The sequence below is a fragment of the Pseudorca crassidens genome, chromosome X (genome assembly GCF_039906515.1).
Source record: "Pseudorca crassidens isolate mPseCra1 chromosome X, mPseCra1.hap1, whole genome shotgun sequence".
NCBI classification, from domain to species: Eukaryota; Metazoa; Chordata; class Mammalia; order Artiodactyla; family Delphinidae; genus Pseudorca; species Pseudorca crassidens.
The window spans coordinates 80532610-80556309 of record NC_090317.1 but is presented as its reverse complement, the minus strand read 5'-3'; the positions used below and the strand labels follow the sequence as shown (position 1 = coordinate 80556309).

Here is a 23700-nt window from a genome sequence, read left to right as displayed (position 1 = left end):
AATAACTTGGAATAAACCTACCTAAGGAGACAAAAGACCTGTATGCAGAAAGCTATAAGACAATGATGACAGAAATAAAAGATGATACAAGAAGATGGAGAGACATACCATGTTCTTTGATTGGAAGAATCAACATTGTGAAAGTGACTATACTACCCAAAGCAATCTACATATTCAATGCAATCCACACCAAACTACCAATGTCATTTTTCACAGAACTAGAACAAAACATTTCACAATTTGTATGGAAACACAAAAGACCCGGAATATCCAAAGCAATCTTGAGAACAAAATACAGAGCTGGAGTAATCAGGCTCCCAGACTTCAGACTGTACTTCAAAGCTACAGTTATCAAGACAGTATGATACTGGAAGAAAAACAGAAATATCAATCAATGGAAGAGGATAGAAAGCCAGAGATAAATCCACGCACAGATGGTCACCTTACTTTTGATAAAGGAGGCAAGAATATACAATGGAGAAAAGACAGAATCTTCAATAGTGGTGCTTAGACAACTGGACAGCTACATGTATAATAATGAAATCAGAACACTCCCCAACACCATACACAAAATTAAACTCAAAATGGATTAAAGACATAAACGTAAGGCCAGACACTATCAAGCTGTTAGAGGAAAACATAGGAAGAACACTCTATGACATAAATCACAGGCAGATCCTTTTTGACCCACCTCCTAGAGAAATGGAAATAAAAACAAGAATAAACTAATGGGACCTAGTGAAACTTAAAAGCTTTTGCATAGCAAAGGAACCCATAAACAAGATGGAAAGGCCACCCTCAGAATATTTGCAAATGAAGCAGCTGACAAAGGATTAATCTCCAAAATTTACAAGCAGCTCATGTAGCTCAATATCAAAAAAACAAACAACCCAATCCAAACCTGCGCAGAAGACCTAAACAGACATTTCTCCAAAGAAGATATGCACATTGCCAACAAACATATGAAAGGATCCTCAACATCACTAATCATTAGAGAAATGCAAATCCAAGCTACAATGAGGTATCACCTCACACCAGTCAGAACGGCCATCCTCAAAAAATCTACAAACAATAATTGCTGCAGAGAGTGTGGAGAATAGGGAACACTCTTGCACTGTGGGTGCGAATATAAATTAATACAGCCACTATAGAGAACAGAATGGAGGTTCCTTAAAATCTAAAACTAAAACTACCATATGACCCAGCAATCCCACTACTGGGCATATACCCTGAGAAAACCATAATTCAAAAAGACATGTACCACGACATTCTTTGCAGCTCTATTTACAGTAAGCAGGACATGGAAGCAACCTAAGTGTCCATCAATAGTTGAATGGATAAAGAAGATGTGGCACATATATACAATGGAATATTACTCAGCTATTTAAAGAAACAAAATTGTGTTATTTGTAGTGGGGTGGATGGACCTAGAGTCTATCATACAGAATGAAGTAAGTCAGAAAGAGAAAAACAAATACCTTATGTTAACACATATATATGGAATTGAAAAAAAAAAAAAGGTCTGTGGAACCTAGGGGCAGGACAGGAATAATGACACAGACGTAGAGAATGGACTTGAGGACACAGGGAGGAGGTAAGGTAACCTGGGATGAAGTGAGAAAGTGGCATGTACATATATACACTACCAAATGTAAAATAGATAGCTAGTGGGAATCAGCCACATAGCCCAGGGAGATCAGGTCAGTGCTTTGCGACCACCTAGAGGGGTGGGATAAGGAGGGTTGGAGGGAGAAGCAAGAGGGACGGGTATTCGAATATATGTATATTTATAGCTCATTCACTTTTTTTAAACCAGCAACTAACACACCATTGTAAAGCAATTATACTCAAATAAAGATGTTAAAAAAAATTTTCTTAGCACCAATTGGCATTCCACATGTAAATTAATACTTACTAATACACATTTATATATAGCTGTAGAACATTTTATTAACAATTATGATTGTGCCTTCTAAAATGTCCCCAGGAAATTAGTCTCCTGGGGAAGAGAACAAGGTTTTTTCACAAGGGCAAGCTCTCCATTTAAGAGATTTTTCTATGTTCCCAGGAAGACAGTAAAGAGTATGATTCTTGTAAATAACAATAAAGTGTTTTTTGACTACTCTGGGGTATATTTTACGTAGTTGAAAAGCTACCTATTCCTATAAATCTACAAATAAAGTAATCTTTTTATTAGAATCTTTGAGCCTGAAGCATGATTAAATGAAGAATGTGTCAAAACATTGCTAAGGGGACAGTTGGAGCCTCAGGTAGACAACTGAGTAAGTTAATCACAGGAAGGTCCAATTGGATTATTAAATTTAAGATGTCTTCAGTCTCTCCTCTAGCTCTCCTGGAGAAACAAACGAGTAATGAGAAAATGTCAGGAGCCCAATTTTGGAATATCTCTCTCTTATAATTTCAGAGAGTGATAGTCATCTAAACAAAAAAAAAAGTTGTATTTTCTATGCTTCTAAACAAGAAAACCTCATTAACTCAGTCTAGTCTGAAATCAACTTGAGGATAATTTCACTTCAATTAGTGTTTACCTTTTCATTTTTGAAAGAGTGTACAGATATATTGATCTGGGTTCAGAAACACAACCAATAGGAGATATATATATGAAATGAGATTTATTACAAGGAACTAGTTCATGCAATTATGGAGACTGAGTCCCACAGTCTGCCATCTGCAGGCTGGATACCCAGAAAAGCTGGTGGTATAATTCCTGTTGTAGTCCGCAGACCTGAGAACCAGGGGAACTGATAGTGTAAATCCCAGTCCAGGGACAAGAGAAGACCAATGCCCTAGCTCAAGCATGCAGGCAATAAGGGAATGAATCTTACCTCCTTCCACATTTTTTTCTATTCATAATCTCAATGGATAGGTTGATGCTCACCCACATTGGGGAGGGCAATCTGCTTCACTGAGTCCGTCAATTAAAACATCAACCTCATCTGGAAACTCCCTCACAGAAACACCCAGAAATAACATTTAATCGGGGCACCCTGTAGCCCAATCAAGTTGACATATAAAATTAGCCATCACAACTGAGGAATGTATAAAATCTAGAGCCTTGTTTTCTAGGCTTGCTTTCACAGTGTGATCTTGGAAGTCACTTAGTTTGGAAATCACTGTAGTCATCAGTTTTCTTTTCCATTAAATTAGTTGAGTGGATTGAATAATTTTTATGGGTCTTTGGTTTTCTAATAGTCTATAATTCTGTGATTCCGAGAACAATTTTTCCTAGACCAAACCATGGAAACCCTTAGAAGAGCCTCTGGTTGTCTGGGGTTTGCTGGGCAAGCCAGAGTTTGTTAGAAAGATTAATTTACTTAAGAATCTAATCATTTAGGGGACTTCCCCGGTGGTCCAGTGGTAAAGAATTTGCCTTCCAATGCAGCGGACGTGGGCTCCATCCCTGGTCGGGGAACTAACATCCCACATGCCATGGGGCAACTAAGCCCACATGCGTCACAACTACTTAGCTCACGTGCCTCGACAAGAGAGCCCGTGCGCCACAAACTACAGAGTCCATGTGCCCTGGACCCCGCACACCACAAGTAGAGAGAGAAAAACCCGCACACCACAACTAGACAAGCCCACGCGCCACAACAAAGAGCCCACACACCGCAAAGTAAAAGATCCTGCATGCCTCAACGAAGATCCCACGTGCTGCAACTAAGACCCGACGCAGTCAAAAAATAAAATAAATAAAAGAATCTAATCATTTAAAGCACATTAACATGTGTATTGTCTGAATTCAAGTACTTAGGGCAAGAACACCTCCACTTTCTGATACCCTTACCTCTGTGAACACAGCTGAGAAATAGAAATTAAGCAAAATATACCTCTGTGAAAACCAAATATTTCCTGTACTAAGATTCACAAAACGCACTCAAAGGAGAGCTGAGACAAGTCATTAAGAAATGAGTTAATCCCTCTTACCAACTTCAACTAATTAATAGTAGCTGCCTGAATTGTGTTCAGAAGAAATTTAAAGGCCTTAAGTTGACTCTATAGGAAAAGATGTCATGATCAATTGGCAATTTGTGCCATTGACAAGAGATGTGCTATGGTAGCAAATATGCTCTATATCTTCACATGGAGCTTAGTCTTAATTCACACATAATTTTAGTAAATGTAATTATTTAATTTGCTAGCCTATAGCAGAGTGGAAAACATAATTTAGAAGATCAGAAGAAGGGTTGCTAAAGTCGGCCCACTGTAAGAGGCAAAATGTAGCAGCTAAAAGTAAGGATATAAACTTGATATTATTGTAGTCATAGATCAAAATTACAAAATTGCAACAAGATTTTATATAAAGTGTACTGGTCCTACAAACCACAGGACTGAAAGTGTTATTCTATTATGTTTAGTTTGGTAATTGAAATGTTATTGGTAGCCCTGAGTTATCATGAAAAGGGTAGAATTATGTTTACTATACTCTGATAAATAAAATATAAATTCCTAAGCTTTGTATATTAGGTCTAATTCATATCCTTCTCCAGATATCTAAAACATCCTCCAGCTATACAAGTTCCTTGGTGGTCCCAAAGTATGTCTTTCTTCCTTTCAGCTCAGGGCATTTAAAAATATTGTTTCATCTGCCTATAACACCTTTCTTCATTTGCATGACTAAAGTTTATCTATATTTCATGATTCAGCTCCATGGGTTAATACCTCTGAGATGCATTTCCTGGCACCATCTCACAATCTTACCACACCCCACAACAGCACACTTGGCCCTAGTGTGAGATTGTACCTCTTGCCCTCTGCCACCCCAGCAAGAAATCACTGGTTGTCTCATCTTGCTGTCTGAATTAGACTGTAAGCTTGTTGAGATCAAGGGCCTTATCTTACTCATCTCCCTCTCTTCAGTAACTAGCCAACCCAAAAATGCTATATTTCTTAAATGAATTAAAATTAAAACAGTTCACAGGCTTAGGCATTTTCAAGATTTTGTAGTGCTGATAAATTTGCCATTATATAAAATACTGTCGCTATTTATTTAGAACTTAGTCCATTGACCTGTTAAGGCTGACTCAAGAAAACTTCTATTAGAAAGTATTTTGCTAAAATTTGTTCCAGTCACTTCAGGTTGTTAAAATTCCTGTGCATTCTAAGATGCATTCCTTGTACTAGTCTGAACATTCCACAGTTGTTCTAAATTGCTGAATTATAGTATAAATGTGATAAAGCTTTTTCATTCATTACTTCCAAAAACACTTAATGACTATCTGTCATGTATCAGGCACTATGCTAGGCCCTAGGTATGAAGTGATGAGTAAGATGACCACTCATCCTACACTTATAAAGATTACAAGCCATTTATGCTCTCTGTTAATTGAAATAAATTAACAAAATAAACTCCAAATACAGTAACAGACATAACTTGAATTCAAATAGCTCCTTGTTTTCGACAGGCTTAGAAAATTACAAATACCAAAAGAACAATCCTATGAGGTATAATTATTCTGATTTTATAGATGAGGCAATTAAGTCTCGGAAATGTTAGCTAACTTGCCCAAGGTCATACAGCTGGAAGGTAGTGGGGCATAGATTCAAACCTAGGAATATGTGGGTCCAAAGCCTATTCACTTTCCCAATCCTTGTGGCCCATTCATAATTACATGGAAAAAAACTGGACCATATATGTGTACAGTGTGACATAATATTTGTAAATATCTTTATACTCTGAGAATTTCCTTGGAACTAATTGGTTTCACGTTTACTAATTTGCACCTAAAAGATTATAAATAATCAATTTGGCAACAATTATTTTTTAAGGCATATAGCTACTTATACAATTTCTATAAATAAATATCTACAAATACTTGTTCAATAAGAATGTTATCTCCATTTTCCTATATTATCTTTAATCACAGTATAAGACTTCATAATTAGTTGTCTAACACTCATTCCTTTTTGCTTTTTTAATTTATTTTAAGAAATATATCCTCTGTTCATGTAGACATCATTAAGGTTGTGAGTGAATGTCAGTGAATGTCTTTCATGTCTAAATCTAGTATCTAATTGTCTTAACTGGCAGACATTTTCTGAATTTGCTGATACTTTGGCTGTTTTAGAAAGAGTATCATTAAATATTTCCTTATTTGCATGAAATGCCACACATAACACTTAAGGGCCAATATTTATATTTATATTTTATATATAAATTTGAACACATATATCTTTATTTATACTTGTCTGGCTAGGCTCATTTGTATATTTTGTGGTCTGTAATGAAAAGACTGATTTTTACTAGCTGTAAAAAACCACTGCTTTCCACATTCACTGCCCCTTCAGAAGGGGATTCCTTGTCCATAGCCCAACTGAAGGAAGTGACCTGGAGCTATTTCTTGGGCAAAGTTGCCCACATACTGTACTATGTGGTTTCTCCTTGCTCCCTTCTCCATATAAGATTATATGAGGGATGGGCACAGGCCCAGAAGTACCCAGTGAGTTGACTGCCAACAACATGTGAGTTGATTAAGTTATATGACCAATTTATATGTGAGATAAAGGGAAAATTGGCTTCCCAACATCTGATAGACAGGTGGTAATATAAATATATTTCAGGTCATATAATGAGAAAAGAAATTCTCCATAACTTTATCTTCTTAAATAAACACACTGGTCACGTAACAGTGTCTCCAACATTCTACAGAAGGCCAAACTCACAACAGAACTTGTTGCAGCTTAGAGACACTTTAGACCCCAGTGATATGTGCCTTAAAATAAAGGATGTGCCTAACTTTTTAAAATTAATCATCAGAAACACCAGACTATAAACTGGGCCTTACTGACACTATAGAGAAAGCATCAACATCATATACTCTAAATTTTGCAAGGGCTTCAGTGCACATCCTAGAGGGAATGCCCATATAAACTGTTTTCTCTTCGTGCCCAAGGCACTAACCTATTACATGAGTTCTTTATAATTCTCAGTCACATCAATCCTTTGAGAATGCCTTCTGAGGCTGAATGATATGCAGTTATACTTGAACTGACTGTGAGTAAACTTATGGACTCATACTAAGGACAAAGAAGTTTCACAGACATGCAGACAGACAACAGGTACATGAAGAGATGCTTAACATCACTAATCATCAAGGAAATGCAAATCAAAACCATAATGAGGTATCATCGCACACATGCTACTATCAGAAAGTCAATAAATAGGGCTTCCCTGGTGGTGCAGTGGTTGAGAGTCCGCCTGCTGATGAAGGGGACACGGGCTCTTGCCCCGGTCTGGGAAGATCCCACATGTCGTGGAGTGGCTGGGTCCCTGAGCCATGGCCGCTGGGCCTGCACGTCCGGAGCCTGTGCTCCACAATGGGAGAGGCCACAACAGTGAGACGCCCGTGTATCAGAAAAAAAAAGTCAATAAATAATAAGTGTTGATGAGGATGTGGTGAAAAGGGAACCTTTATGCACTGTTGGTGGGAATGTAAATTGGTCCAGCCACTATGGAAGACAGTTTGGCGGTTTCTTAAAAAGTTAAAAATATAACTACTATATGATCCAGTAATTAAACTTCTGGGTACTTATCCACAGAAAACCAAAACAGTAACTCAAAAAGATACATAAATCTCCATGTTCGTTGCAGCATTATTTTTGATAAGGATAGAAACAAATTAAGTGCCCATCAATAGATGAATGAATTAAGATATGGTGTGTGCATGTATACATATATTATGTATATATATATATATATATATAATTCAACCATTAAAAAAATGAAATTTTGCCATTTGCAAAAACATGGATGGAACTCGAGGGTGTTATACTAAGTGAAATAAGTCAGACAGAAATACAAATACTATATGATCTCACTTATATGTGAAATATAAAACAAGAAACAAAAAACAAAACCAAGCTCATAGATACAGAGAACAGATTGGTAGTTGCCAGAAGTGGAGAGTGGGGGTGGGCAATATGGATAAAGGGGGTCAAAAGGTAAAAACTTCCAGTTATGAAATAAGTAAGTCATGGGTATGTAATGTACAGCATGATGACTATAGTTAGTAATACTGTATTGCATAATTGAAAGTTGTTGAGAGAGTAAAACTTAAAAGTCCTCATCACAAGAAAAAAAGTTTGTAACTATGTATGGTGATGGATGTTAACTAGACTTATTGTGGTGATTATTTTGCATTATATACAAATATCGAATTATTATGATATACACCTGAAACTAATGTAATGTTATATGTCAATTATAACTCAATAACAGTTTCACACAATAACATAACACTTCATTTTTCAAAATTGATAATAATAATAGGATAAGATTATTATCAGTAAGAATAAGAATATTTAACACTTATCTAACACAGACACTCTTTTCTAATTGAGTTATAATTAACATACAATATTATATTAGTTTCAGGTGTATGGCATAGTGATTCAATATTTTTATACATTATTAAATGATCACCACAATAAGACTAGTTACCATCCATCACCATACAATGTTGTTACAGTATCACTGATTGTATTCCCTATGTTACATTCAAATGACTTATGCATTTTATAGCTGGCAGTTTATATCTTTTAATCCCTTTTGATTGTCCAGTCCCCCAACCTCCAGCCCTCTGGCAACAACCCATTGGTTCTCTTTACCTGTAAGTCTGTTTGCTTGTCCATTCGTTTTGATTTTTAGATTCCACATATAAGTGAAATTATATGGTATTTTTTTTCAACCTTTGTCTTACTTAGCAGAGTACGTTCAAGGTCCATCCAAGTTGTTGCAAATGGCAAGGTGTCACTCTTCTTTATGGCTGAATAATATTCCATTGTATGTACATAATGTATCCTCTTTATTCATTCATCTATGGATGGACACTTAGGTTGCTTCCACACCTTGTATATTGTAAGTAGTGCTGCAATAAATATAGGGATACGTATATCTCTTTGAAGTAGTACTTTCATTATCTTCAGATAAATGTCGAGAAGTGGAATTGCTGGATTATATGGTCGTTTTATTTTTTGTTTTTTGAGGAACTGTCATCCTGTTTTCCACAGTGGCTTCACTGATTTATGTTCCCACCACCAGTGCTCAAGGGCTCCCTTTTCTCCACATCTTCATTAACACTTGCTATTACTTGTCTTTTTGATAATAGCCATTCTGAAAAGTATGAGGTGGTATCTCATTGGGTTCTGATTTGCATTTCCTTGATAATTAGTGATGTTGAGCAATTTTTCATATGCCTGTTGGTCATCTGTATGTCTTCTTTGGAAAAATGTCAATTCAGGTCCTCTCTGCATTTTTAATTGGGTTATTTTTTGATACTGAATTGTACTGAATATCAACCCCTTACTGAATATACTGTTTACACATATCATCTCCCATTCAGTAGATTGCTTTCTTGTTTTGCTAGTGGTATCCTTCACTGTACAAAAGCCTTTTAGTTTACTAGTCCTATTTGCATATTTTTGCTTTTGTTGCCCTTGTCCAAGGAGACATTGCTAAAAATATTACTGGTAAGACTGATTTCAAAGAGGTTACTGCCCATGTTTTCGTATAAGATTTTTTAAATTTCAGGTCTTACATTTAAGTCTTTAATCCATTTTGAATTTATTTTTGTATAGGGTGTAAGAAAGTTGTCTAGTTTCATTCTTTTACATGTAGCTGTCCAATTTTCCCAACACAGTTTATTGAAGAGACTGTCCTTTCCCTATTGTATATTCCTGTCTCCTTTGACATAGATTAACTGACCATATAAACATGGATTTATTTCTGGACTCTATATTCTGTCCCATTGATCTTTGTGTCTGTTTTTCACAAGTACTATACTGTTTTGACTACTATAGCTTTTTAGGATAGGTTCAAGTCTGGAAGCATGATACCTACAGCTTTGTTCTTCTTTCTCAATATTGCTTTGACTATTCAGTATCTTTTGTGGTCCCATACACATCTTAGGATTATTTGTTCTAGTTCTGTGAAAAATACCATTGGTATTTTGATAGGGACTGCATTGAATCTGTAGTGTGCTTTGGGTAGTATGGACATTTTAATGATATTGAATCTTCCAATCCATTAGCACAGTATATCTTTCCATTTATGTGTGTTGTTTTCAATTTCTTTCCTCAACATCTTATAGTTTTCATAGTACAGGTCTTTCACTTCCTTGGTTAGACTTATTCCTAGGCATTTTTATTGTTTTTGATGCAATTGTAAAGGAGATTATTTTCTTCATTTCTCTTTCTGATAGCTTGTCATTAGTGTATAGAAATGCAACAGATTTCTATATATAAAATCTGTATCCTGCAACTTTACCAAATTCACACTTTAAGTATAGTCCTTCATCTTTCAAAATCACTACATAAGTACTACTACTAATAATTAACACTTATGTGACATTTATAACATGTGAGACACAGTTACAAGTGCCTTATGCACATTAACTAATTTTATACCCACAATGAGCCTAGTAAGTAGGGGTAATATTTTTATACCCATTTTACAGATGAGGAAACTGGCTATTTGAGATTTGGGGCAGGAAATGTACAAAATGAGACTGGAAGATCTTCTCATATCAGTAAAAAAGAAATCTCTCAAAAACTACCAGGGAAATGTCATAAGAACTCAAGGGTCAATCTAAAAATGTTCCCAGTGGTCAAACATTGGACAATTGGACACAATAAGGATAAGAATGACCATAGATTTCAAACATTTCAAACATGATTACATCAATGAATTCATAATGACACATTAAAACATTCATTGGTGAGGAGGGTAATCAAGATAGCAGACGTAGAGCACACCTTCTACCACAAAAACATTAAAAATAATCTACAAGTGGAATTATTCACACAGAACAGCTACTGAATGATTACAAAATACCTCAGACTTCCGAAAAGACAAGAAAATCTCCAAGTAACCAGATAGGACAAGAGTAAAAGGAAAAGAAGGAACAGAGACAGGACCTGCACTCCAGGGAGAGAGCTGTGAAGGAGAAAAGTTTCCCGCATCCTGGGAAGTCCCCTCACCAGTGGGGAGATCAGACTAGACGGAAGGGGAGCTTCAGAGCCTAGGAGGAAAGTGCAGCAATCGATTTGTGGAAGGCAAAACGGACAGTAACCTGCACAGAAAGTTGGCACTGCAACACTGCACTCCCCAGCCTAAGACACTCGTCTGTAAATGGGGGTGGGGGTTAGCTGCTGAAGCTCAGGTTTCAGAGGCCAGAGCCAGGGAAAGGATCAGGGTTGGCTGCACATAAACAGCTTGAAGAAGCTGGGCTGTGGGAACTGAGGGTGTACTAGGAAGAAGCCTCAGCACACCAGATAGGTAAGGTGCCATTATTGGGGGGCACATGAGGAGAGAGACAGAACCACAAGGAGAGAGATGGAACCACCATAAGAGCTTCTTTTCCTATGAGTGCTCCCAGACAATGGGAGCTCTGGGGGCAGGCATGAGTTGCCACCCCACCATCCTGGGCTCCAGAGGTGGAGATGAGTTGCTGCTATGAGACCTGTGAGTAGGTGGCAGGCCCTGGTCCTACTGTCCCAGGAGGACATGGATAACACCCACCCCTAGGAAATCCACAAGCAGGCATGAGGCCCTGCCCTCACTGTCCCAGGAAGGTGTTGATAACACCCACCCTTAAGAAATTTGCAAGCAAGTGACAGGCCCTGCCCTCCGCTGTCCTGGGAGTGCACAAATAGCACCCACTCCTAGTAAATCCACGAGCAGGTACCAGACCCTGGCACCACTGTCCTGGAAAGGTGCAGATAGCACACGTCCTTAGGAAATCCTCTTAAAGGTGCCAATCCCTGCCCCTGCTGTCCCAGAACGTCGCAGATAGTACCTATCTCTAGGAGATCTGCAAGTAGACACCAGGCCCTGCCCCTGCTGTCCTGGGAAGGTGCAGAGATTACCCTCCCCTAGGGAATCTGTGAGAAGGTACCAGGACCCACCTCTGCTGTCCTGGGAGTGTGAAGGACTGCGGTACCTGCACACCACATATCAAGGTGATAATGGACAGCACATGCTGAGGAAAGAGGTAGCAAGCATCCAAACTAAAAACAGCACATTGATTATGGAAAAGAGGATGGAGTAGAAGGACTTGAGCTCATCTTCCCTCACAAAAACACCAAAATAACAACTAACTGCTGAACAACCATTGATGAAAAAGAAAGAGACCTACCAAAAATATATATTACATTCACATAAAAAGAAGCCACAATGAGATTGCAGGAGGGGTGCTTTGGCAACATAATCAAATCCTATACTCACCACATGGGCAACCCACAAAATGGAAAATAATTTATTACAGAGGTTCTCCCAAAAGAATTAGTCTATTGAGCCTGATGTTAGGCTCCACAGCCTGAGAGTCTTGCATTGGGAAGAAGAATCCCAAAAATATTTGGCTTTGAAGGCCAGCGGGGCTTGAGTGCAGGAGCTGCTCATGACTGGGGGAAACAGGGACTCCATTCTTGGAGGGTGAAAACAATGTTGCACATACACTGGGACCCAGCACAAAGCAGTGACTTGATAGGAACCAGGGCTGGACCTACCTACGAGTCTTAGAGAGTCTCCTGGGGAGACAGGAGTCAGTTGTGGCTCCCTGGGGGGGCAAAGATACTGGTAGCAGAGGCACCAGAGAATATTGATCAGCACGAGCTCTCCTGGAGGTTGCCATTTCAGATTCAAGACCTGGCCCTACCCAACAGCCTGTAGACTCTAGTGCTGGCACACCTCAGGCCAAACAACCAGCAGGATAGGAACACATCCACCCCCTAGCAGACAGGGCGCCTAAAGCCATACAGCGCTCACAACCACCTATAAACACACCACCTGACACAGCCCTGGCCACAAGAGGGACAAGACCCAGCTCCACCCACCCATGGGAAGGCACCAGTCCCTCCCACCAAGAAGCCTCCACAGCATCAGGACCAACCTCACCCACCAGAGGGCAGACATCAGAAGCAAGAGGAGCTACAAACCTCCAGCCAGTGGAAAGGAGTCCACAAACACAGAAAGTTAGACAAAATGAGACAGCAGAGAAATATATCTCAGATGAAAGAACAAGATAAAATCCCACAGGAACAAATAAATGAAGAGAAGATAGGTAAATTACATGAAAGATAATTTAGAGTAAGGATAGTAAAGATGATCCAAGATCTCAGTAAAAGAATGGAGGCACAAGAATGGAGAAGTTACAAGAGATATTTAACAAAGAGCTAGAATATTTAGAGAATAAACAAAAAGAGATGAGCAATAAAATATCTGGAATAAAAAATACACCAGAAGGAATCAATAGCAGAATAACTGAGGCAGAAAAAGGAAAAAGTGAGCTGGAAGACAGAATGGTGGAAATCACTGCTATGGAACAGAATGAAGAAAAAAGAATGAAAAGAAATGAGGACAGTCTCAGAGACCTCTGGGACAATAAACACAACAGTTGCATTTTGGGGGTCCCAGAAGAAGAGAGAGAGAAAGGGCCTGAGAAAATATATGGAGATTGTAGATTAAAACTTCCCTAAGATGAGGAAGGAAACACTCAGTCAAGTCCAGAAAGTACAGAGAGTCCCATACAAGATAAACCCAAGAAGGAGCACACTAGGAAACATATTCATCAAACTGACAAAAATTAAAGACAAAGAAAAAATATTAAAAGCAGCAAGGGAAAGCAACAAATAACATACAAGGGAACCCACATATTGTTATAAGCTGATTTTTCAGCAGAAACTCTGCAGGCCAGAAGTGAGTCACATGATAATTTCAAGTGATGAAAGGGAAAAAACCTACAACCAAGAATACTCTATACAGCAAGGCTCTTGTGCAGCTTCAACAGAAAAATCAAAAGCTTTACAGAATAGCAAAAGCTAAGAGAATTCAGCACCACCAAACCAGTGCTACAACAAATCCTAAAGGAACTTCTTGAAGGGTAAAAGGAGAGGCCATAACTAGAGTCAAGAAAATTACAAATGGGGAAGCTAAATGGTAATTGCAAAAATAAAGGTAGGAAATCATCCACACACAAATATAATATTAAAACAAGCAATCATGAGAAAAAGAGAGTGCAAATGCAGGATATTGGAAAAACATTTGAAATTAAGAGATCAGCGACTTAAAACAGTCTTCTACATATATAGACTGCTATATCAAAACATCATGGGAACCACAGACCAAAAATCTATACACACAAAAAAGAAAAAGCAATTGAAACACATCACTAAAGATAGAAATCTAATGACAAGACAATAAAACAAAAGAGGAAGAGAAGAAAAAAAGACCTTCAAAAATAAATCCAAAACAATTAACAAAATTGCAATACGAACATTCATATTGATAATTGCTTTAAATGTAAGTGGATTAAATGCTCCAACTAAAAGACATAGATTGGATGAATGGATACAAAAATGAGACCTTGGGCTTCCCTGGTGGCGCAGTGGTTGAGAGTCCGCCTGCCGATGCAAGGGACATGGGTTCGTGCCCTGGTCCAGGAGGATCCCACATGCCGCGGAGTGGCTGGGCCCGTGAGCCATGGCCACTGAGCCTGCGCGTCCGGAGCCTGTGCTCCACAACGGGAGAGGCCACAACAGTGAGAGGCCCGCATACTGCAAAAAAAAAAAAAAAGAGACCTTTATATGTACTGTTTACAAGAGTCTCATTTTAGATCTAGGGACATATACAGCCTGAAAGTGAAGAAATGGGAAAAAAACCTGTCCCATGCAAATGACAATCAAAAGAAAGCTGAAATAGCAATACTCATATTAGACAAAACAGACATTAGAAAGTATAACAATTATAAACAGACGTGCACCCAACAAAGGAGCACCTCAATATATAAGCAAATGCTAGCAGCAATTACAGAAGAAATCGACAATAACACAATAATGGTAGGGGACGCTAATACCCCATTCTCATCATTAGATCATCCAGACAGAAAATCAATAAGGAAAAACAGAACTTATATGACACATTAGATCAGATGGACTTAGTTGATATTTATAAAGCATTGAATCCGAAAGCAGCAGAATACCCTTTCAAGTGTACATGGAACATTCTCCAGGATAAATCACATGCTGGGCCATAAAGTGAGCTTCATTAAATTTAAGAAAACTGAAATCATATCAAGCTTCTTTTCCAACCCCAATATTATGGGATTATAAATCAATTACAGGAAAAAGTTGTAAAAACACAAAAACATGGAGTCTAAACAATATATTACTAAACAACCAATGGATCACTGAATAAATCAAAGAGGAAATTCAAAATACCTAGAGGCAAATACTAATGAAAACAAAACGGTCCAAAACCTTTGGGAAACAGAAAAAGAAGTTCTAAAAGGGAAGTTTATAGTGATACAAGCTTACTTCAGGAAACATGAAAAAATCTCAAATAAACAACCTAACATTCCACCTAAAGCAACTAGAGGAAGAAGCACAAACAAAACCCAAAGTTAGTAGAAGGAAAGAAATAAGAAAGATCAGAGCAGAAATAAATGAAATAGAGATGAAGACAATAAAAATGATCAATGAAATTAAAAGCTGGTTCCTTGAAAAGATAAAAAAATGATAAACCTTTAGCCAGACTCATCAAGAGAAAAAGGAAAAGGGCTCAAATGAATAAAATTGAAATGAAAAACAAGTTACTGACATCACAAAATTACAAAGGATCATAAAAGACTACAACAAATGTCTATATATCAATAAAATGGACAATCTAGAAGAAATGTGCAAATTCTCAGAACATACAACTTTCCACAGCTGAACTAGGAAGAAATAGAAAATATGAACAGACCAATCACAAGTAGTGAAATTGAAACCATGATTAAAAAACTTCCAACAAACAAAAGTCCAGGACCAGATGGCTTCACAGGCAAATTCTATCAAACAGAAGAGCTAACACCTATTCTTCGGAAACTCTTCCAAAAAATTGCAAAGGATGGAATATTCCCAAGCTCACTCTATGAGTGCACCAACACCCTGATACCCAAACCACACAAAGATACAACAAACCAAGAAAAATACAGGTCAATAACACTGATGAACCAAGGCACAAAAATCCTCAACAACAACAACAACAAAAAAACCTTAGCAAACCAAATCCAACAATACTTTAGAAGGATGATACACCATGATGAAGTGGGATTTATCCCAAGGATGCAAGGATGCTTCAATATCCACAAATCACTGAAAGTGATACACCACATTAACAAATTGGAGAATAAAAATTATATAATCATCTGAATAGGCACAGGAAAAGCTTTTGGCAAAATTCACCACCCATTTATGATAAAAGCTCTCTGGAAAGTGGGAATAGAGGGAACTTACGTCAACATAATAAAGGTCATATATGACAAACTCATGGCTAACATCACTCCCAACAGGGATTATCTAAAAGCAATACCCCTAAGATCAGGAACAAGACAAGAATGTCCACTCTTGCCATATTTATTCAACATAGTTTTGAAAGACCTAGCCATGGCAATCAGAGAGGAAAAAGAAATAAAAGATATCCAAACTGGAAAAGAAGAGTAAAACTGCCTGTTTGCATATGATATTATACATGGAAATAGTAAATATGCAACAAGAAAACTACTAGAGCACAACAATGAATTAGGTTAATTTGCAGGATACAAAATTAATACACAGAAATCTCTTGCATTCTTATACACTAACAATGAAAATTCAGAAAGAGAAATCAAGGAAACGATCCCACTTACCATCACATCAAAAAGAATAAAGTACCTAGGAATAAACCTACCTAAGGAGGCAAAAGACCTTAACTCTGAAAACTGTAAGACACTGGTGAAAGAAATTGTAGATGACAAAAATAGATGGAAGTATATACCATGTTCTTGGATTAGAAGAATCAATATTGACAAAGTAACTACACAGTCCAAGGCAAACTACAGATTCAATGCAATCCTATCAAATTAACAATGACATTTTTTACAGAACTAGAACAAAACATTTTTAATTTACATAGAAACACAAAAGACCCTGAATAGCCAAACCAATCCTGAGAAAGAAAAATGGAGCTGGAGGAATCAGACTCCCTGGCTTCAAATTATACTACAAAGCTACAGTCATCAAAACAGTATAGTACTGGCACAAAAACAGAAATATAGGTCAATGCAACAGGATAGAAAACCCAAAAATAAACTCATGCACCTATGTCTAATTAATCTATGAGAAAGGAGGCAAGAATATACAATGAAGAAATGACAGCCTCTTCAATAAGTAGTGCTGGGAAAACAGGACATCAACATGTAAAATAATGAAATTAGAACCCTCTCTAACACGACATACAAAAATAAACTCAAAATGGATCAAAGAGCTAAATATAAGACCAGACACTATAAAATTCTTAGAGGAAAACATAGGCAAGAACACCCTCTTACATTAATCACAGAAATATGTTTTTGATCCACTTCCTAGAGTAGTGACACAAAAACAAAAATAAACAAATGGGACCTAATTAAAATTAAAAAGCTTTTGAACAGCAAAGGTAACCATAAACAAAACAAAAAGACAACCCACAGAATAGAAATATTTGCAAATGAAGCAACAGACAAGGGATTAATCTCCAAAATATACAAATAGCTCATGCAGCTCAATATCAAAAAAATAAATAACCGAATAAAAAATGGGTGGAAGGTCTATATAGACATTTCTCTGAAGATGACGTACAGCTGGCCAAAAAACACATGAAAAGATGCTCAACATCACTAATTATTAGAGAGATGCAAATCAAAAGTACATTGAGGTGTCACCTCACATCAGTCAGAATGGCCATCATCAAAAGGTATACAAATAATAAATGCTGGAGAGGGTGTGGAGAAAAAGGAACCCTCCTACACTGTTGGTGAGAATGTAAATTGGTGCAGCCACTATGGAGACAGTATGGAAGTTCCTTTAAAAACTAAAAATAAAACTACCATGTGACCAGCAACCCCACATCTGGGCAGGTACCCAGAGAAAACCATAATTCAAAAAGATACATGCACCCCAATGTTCACTGCAGCACCATTTCCAATAGCCAGGACATGGAATCAAACTAAACATCCATCAACAGAGGAATGGATAAAGATGTGTTGCATATGTACAATGGAATATGACTCAGCCATAGGAAAGAAAAAAATAATGCTATTTTCAGCAACATGGATGGGCCCAGAGATTGTCATACTGAGGGAAGTAAGACACAGAAAGACAAATATTGCATGATATCATTTATATGTGGAAACTAAAAAAAAAAGGGTACAAATGAATTTGTTTACAAAACAAGAGTAGAGTCATGGATGTAGAAAACCAACTTATGGTTACAAGGGGATAAGGGGGAGGGATAAACTGGGAGATTGGGACTGACATATACACACTACTATATATAAAATAGATAACTAATAAGAATCTGCTGTATAGCACAGAAAACTCAACTCTATACTCTTTAATTACCTATATGGGAAAATAATATTTAAAAAAAAGAGTGGATATATATATATATGTATAACTGATTTGCTTTATTGTACACCTGAAACTAACACAACATTGTAAATCAAGTATACTCTAATAAAAAAAATTTTAATTAAAAAAATATATTTAGGAATAAACTTCACTAAGCAGATAAAAGACTTCTACACTGAAAACTACAACACATTGATTAAAGGAGACACGGACACATGGAAAGGTATTTTGTATTCCTTGATCAGAATACTTAATATTATTAAAATGTTTATAATACCAAAGGCAATTTTCAGATGCAAAGAAATATCTGTCAAAATGCCAAAGGCCCTTTTCACAGAAATATAGAAAACAATTTTATTATTTATTTGGAAACAGAAAAGATCCTAAATAGCCAAAGCAACCTTGAAAAAGAACAAAAAAGCTGGAGACATCACACTTCTGATTTCAAAATATATTACAAAGCTACGGTAATTAAAACAGTATATTACTGGCATAATAACAGACATATAGACCAATGGAACAGATAGAAATCTCAGAAATAAACACACACATATAAGGTTATCTGTTTTGTGACAAAGGTGCCAAGAATACACAATGGGGAAAGATAGTCTCTTCAACAAATGGTGCTACGAAAACGGGATATCTACATACATGCAAAAGAATACAATTAGACCATTATTTTACGCCATTACACAAAAGTCAGCTAAAAATGGATTAAAGACTTAAACATAACCACGTTCTGAAACTAGAAAAATCCCAGAAGAAAATAGAGGGAAAATATTTCATGACATTGGTGTAGGCAATAATTTTTTGCATATGACACTAGAAGCACAGGCAAAGAAATAAAAAGTAAAGTGGAATTACATCAACTTGAAAAGATTCTGCACTGCAAAAGAAACAATAAACAGAGTTAAAAAGACAACCAATTAATTAGGAGAAAGTATTTGCAAACCATATACCTTACAATTATTAATATCCCAAATATACAAGAAATATCTACAACTCAATAGCCAAACAAAAAACAAAACAAAACAAAACAAAACCTGATTAAGAAATGGGCAAAGTACTTAAATAGATATTTATCCAAAGGAAACTTACAAATGGCCAACAAGTATATGAAAAGATGCACAACGCTAATCATCAAAGAAATTAATATCAAAACCACACTTAGCTATTACCTCACACCACTTATATGGCAAATACTTTAAAATTATTATTATGAGGAAAAAAAACACAAATTTATACTCCCAAAGAACTGAAATTAGGATAATAACCATGTTCATTGCAAGATTATTCACATATTCACAGTATCCAAAATATGGAAAAAAACTAAATGTCCATTGACACAAGAACAGATGAAGAAAACAGTGTATACTTAAAATGGAATATTATCCACCCTTAAAAAAGGATAAAATCCTGCTGTATGTGAAAACTCGTATGAATCTGGAAGGCATCATGCTAAGTGAAATGAGTCACCTAAGGACAAATACTGGATGATTCTAATTATGTGAGTTATATAAGTAGTCAAATAGAGACAGAGAGTAGGATTGTGGTTTGCAGTGTCTGCAAGGACAGGTAAATGGGTAATTAACTTTCAATGGGTATAAAGTTTCAATTACACAAGATGAACAATGTCTAGAGATTTCTGTACAACATTGTGCCTATCGTTAGTAATACCGTGCTGTACACTTAAACTTTCTTAAGAGGATATGTCTCAAGTTAAGTGTTCTTTCCACAATAAAATAAAACTTTAAATCAGCAATGGGAAAGTAATATAAGTGAATACATAGATTAGAATGCATACACAGAGCTCCGTCCTCTGAGACAGCCTAAAAGTAGTAAAACAAGCACATCTAGCACATCCAGTAGAAACAAGCACATCTAGCACCCAGATATGAGTTTCTAAATACCATTTTATAATAAAAGGCACAAGTGCCACTTGGAGAAGTGGTTGATGCCACAGAAAGGGCAATGAAAATAGATAATCCTGGAGCATCTTGTCATGTGAGATATTAAACAATTTTCTCTAGAAATAAGAAAGGAATGTAGAAAAGAAGAAAGAAATTTTAAAAGATACAGGAGCCAACAGAAAAGAGCATCCAGTGGTCAAACCTAAAACAATCTGAGCAATAAAATAAGTGAAAAAAATATTGAATTAAAATCTAAAGAATAAAATCAGTATCCATGAGTCTATGTTGTTATTAAAAACACCAATTGGTAAATAAATCAGAGAAGAGGGACAGCTATTCCTTATTGAAGAATTCCAATTAATAAAGGAAAAAGAAATGAGGATAAAAATTCAATCACTGTTTCAACATCCTAGTAGTAATTGCTGCAGGCAAATTCCACAGACACTGCTAAATTTAGTGAGTAATTTTAAATCAACTATTATAAATATTTTCAAAGACTAGAGGAAACCACATCTACAAAAGTAAAGGAAAGTGTGAGAATGATGTCTTACCAAGTAGATAATAACAACAGAAAGATAGAAAGAAAAAAAAATAAATTCTGCAGTTGAAAAGTATATTAACTAAAATGAAAAATTCAGTACAGCGGCTCAACAGCAGGTATGAGCAGGAAGAATAAGGAATCAGTGAACTCAAATTGTCAATTGAGATTATCTGTTCTGAGAAACAGAAAGAAAAAAGAATGAAGAAATCTGAACAGAGCCACAGAGAGCTGTGAACACAATCAAGCAAGCCAAAGAATGGGTAGTAGGAATCTGAATAAGATAGGAGAGTGTGGAAGAGGCAGAAAGAATATTTGAAAAATAATGCCCAAATTCCTGCCAAGTATGATGAATAGCATTAATCTATACATCCATGAAGCTTAATGAATTGCAAGTAGGATAACAGATCCACACTTAGACCACATCATAATCAAATTATGGAAACACAAAGATAAAGAGCTATTTTGAATGCAGAAAAAGTGACTCATCATATACAAAAAATCTTTAATAAGATTAAAAAAATAATTAGCACCCAGGATCATGGAGGCCTAGAAGTCAGTATTCAAAGTGCTAAAAGAAAAAATATGTCAATCAAGAAGTCTATAGTGTTGATTTTTGACAGATGCTTTATAATGTGTTTTGGAGAAGGTCTTCTTGCATTGAGTTAATAAGGTGTTCCATTAGCTTCATGGACTTGTATGTCAAAACCCTTTCCCAAGATTGGGAAGTTCCCAGTTGATATTTATTTGAAAAATTATCTGCCCCCTATTCCATCTCTTCTCCTTCTGGTACACCAATTTTTCTTATATTTGTTTTTCTGAACAAAGATGATAGCTCTTGTATGTTTTCCTTACTTTAAAAAAATCTTTGCTCTCTTTCCCATTTTAACTGAATTATTTCTATGAATTATTTCTATATTCCTCTCCTCCAAGTCACACATTCTTTCTTCCATCTGGTCTGCCCTGTAACTGATGCTCTTTCTTGCATTTTTATCTCATTCATTGAATTATTCAGCTCCAGATTTTCAGGGTTTTTTAAAAAATAATTTCAATCACTTTGGTAAAGAACAAATTCTCTTCATTAATTCTATTCCTGAGTTTACTGAATTTTCTTTCTGAGTTTTCTTGGACCTTGTTGAATTTCTACATAACAGTTATTTTGAAGTCTTTATTAGTTTGATCACAATATTCTAACCTTTCATCTTGGTTGCTGGAGAAATATTTTCTTTTTGTGATACAATGTTTCTTTGAACTTTTATAGTTTGTAGGTATGTACTTCAGTTTTGCATTTGAGATAGCAGTAACCCCCTTAATTAAAGTTTTATGTCTTGTTTGGATTTTACAATTTAATTGACCAGCTATAACAAACCTTTCATTTGTATTCCAGAAGGTGACATTACACCTCAAGTTTGTGAGTTCTTCCTTGCCCACCAACTTTTGCCTATTATCTGAATACCTTCAGTGTCTATCTGAGCTTTCTCTTGCAGACACACTTGGGAGCACAAACAGAAACCAGCAGGAGACTGGGGGTGATATGTCTTTTACCCTTGGGGTTTGGGGATGCCTCAGTCCTGGTGGTAGAATCCTTGAAAGGAGTACTACCAGAAGTTTGCAGGCAGGCTTCCTGGTGAAGTCCTAAAGCAGGCAGAAGGAAACATATTTAATGCCCTTTGGTATTCTTATCTGCTTCATGTCCTTTCTTCTCCCTCTCCCCAGTTATGAAGGTCCCTCCTCAGAAATGTAGGTGCTGCTGGAGAGAAACATGTTTCTCCAGCTACAACCTACAAGACTGAGATAACTGGGCAGTCACCCACCATTGTCACTTTCCACCTTCTCTGTGGAAGAGGACACTGCTTTCAACCTCCTCTGTCAGAGACTTTGTCACTCTGTCAAAAGCCCAGACTCTGAACGTGTGGCCCTGGAGATAGGGACCATCTTAGCAAGTTCCTCTCTCTCCTCTGTGTCCAACTGTGTCTCTATCCCACTCCCACACCATGCAGAAATTTCTGGTGAGTCAGGCTGGACTTCCACAAATTCTCTCCCACCTGGATATCTGCCCTGGTTTGCTCCCTCCAGGTCATTTTTTTCTGTTCATGAAAAGTGGGTGTGGGGCTGGTTCATTCACTTCCTTGGATCCTCAACTATTTCTGAGGTTCTGTTTCTTCATTTTCAGTTCACAACTGGGTAAAATCTTTCAGGGTTCCTTGGTGCATTGTGCACACGTACTTATGCTTGGTTATGGATCCCTAATTAGTTCTTTTAAAAAGGGGAGAGGAAAGAGGAATGACTTGTGCCATCATGATGTGATGTCACTCCTCAACATATCCTTGAACTCACATAGATATCATTTTTTTTAAGTGCGGTGAGAACTCTTGAAATCTACTCTCTTAGTAAATTTCCAGTATATGATCCATTATTATTAACGATTGTCACCATTTTCCCTTTTACTCCAGCCACTCAGCCTCTAATGAGCACTGTAAATAATGCTGCAAAGAACATGGGCATGCAGATATATATATATCTTTGAGATAGTGATTTTATATCCTTTGTATATATAACCAGAAGTGAGATTACTGGATCATATGGGAATTTTATTTTTAATTTTTTGAAGAAGCTTTACCATAATTTCCATAATAGTTGTACCAATTTACATTCCCACCAACAGTGTACTAAAGTTCCCTTTTCTCCACACACTAACCAACTTTTGTTATTTGTAGATTTTTTTTTTTTTTCAGTACGCGGGCCTCTCACTGTTGTGGCCTCTCCCGTTGTGGAGCACAGACTCCGGACGCACAGGCCCAGCGGCCATGGCTCATGGGCCCAGCCGCT

General features: G+C 36.8%; 1 long non-coding RNA gene across 2 annotated transcripts in view; it reads right to left on the bottom strand.

Annotated features, from left to right (window-relative positions):
* The window catches only part of LOC137217213 (uncharacterized), a 236464-nt gene that overhangs the window by 118696 nt on the left and 94068 nt on the right, over nt 1-23700 (bottom strand). The window contains exon 3 of one of the 2 annotated variants that reach the window (XR_010940058.1): nt 14387-14571. The exons of the other annotated variant lie outside the window; for it this stretch is intronic. This is a non-coding gene — a long non-coding RNA (uncharacterized lncRNA). Of the gene's footprint in view, nt 1-14386; nt 14572-23700 lie in introns of those variants that run through there. 2 annotated transcript variants of the gene reach the window in all.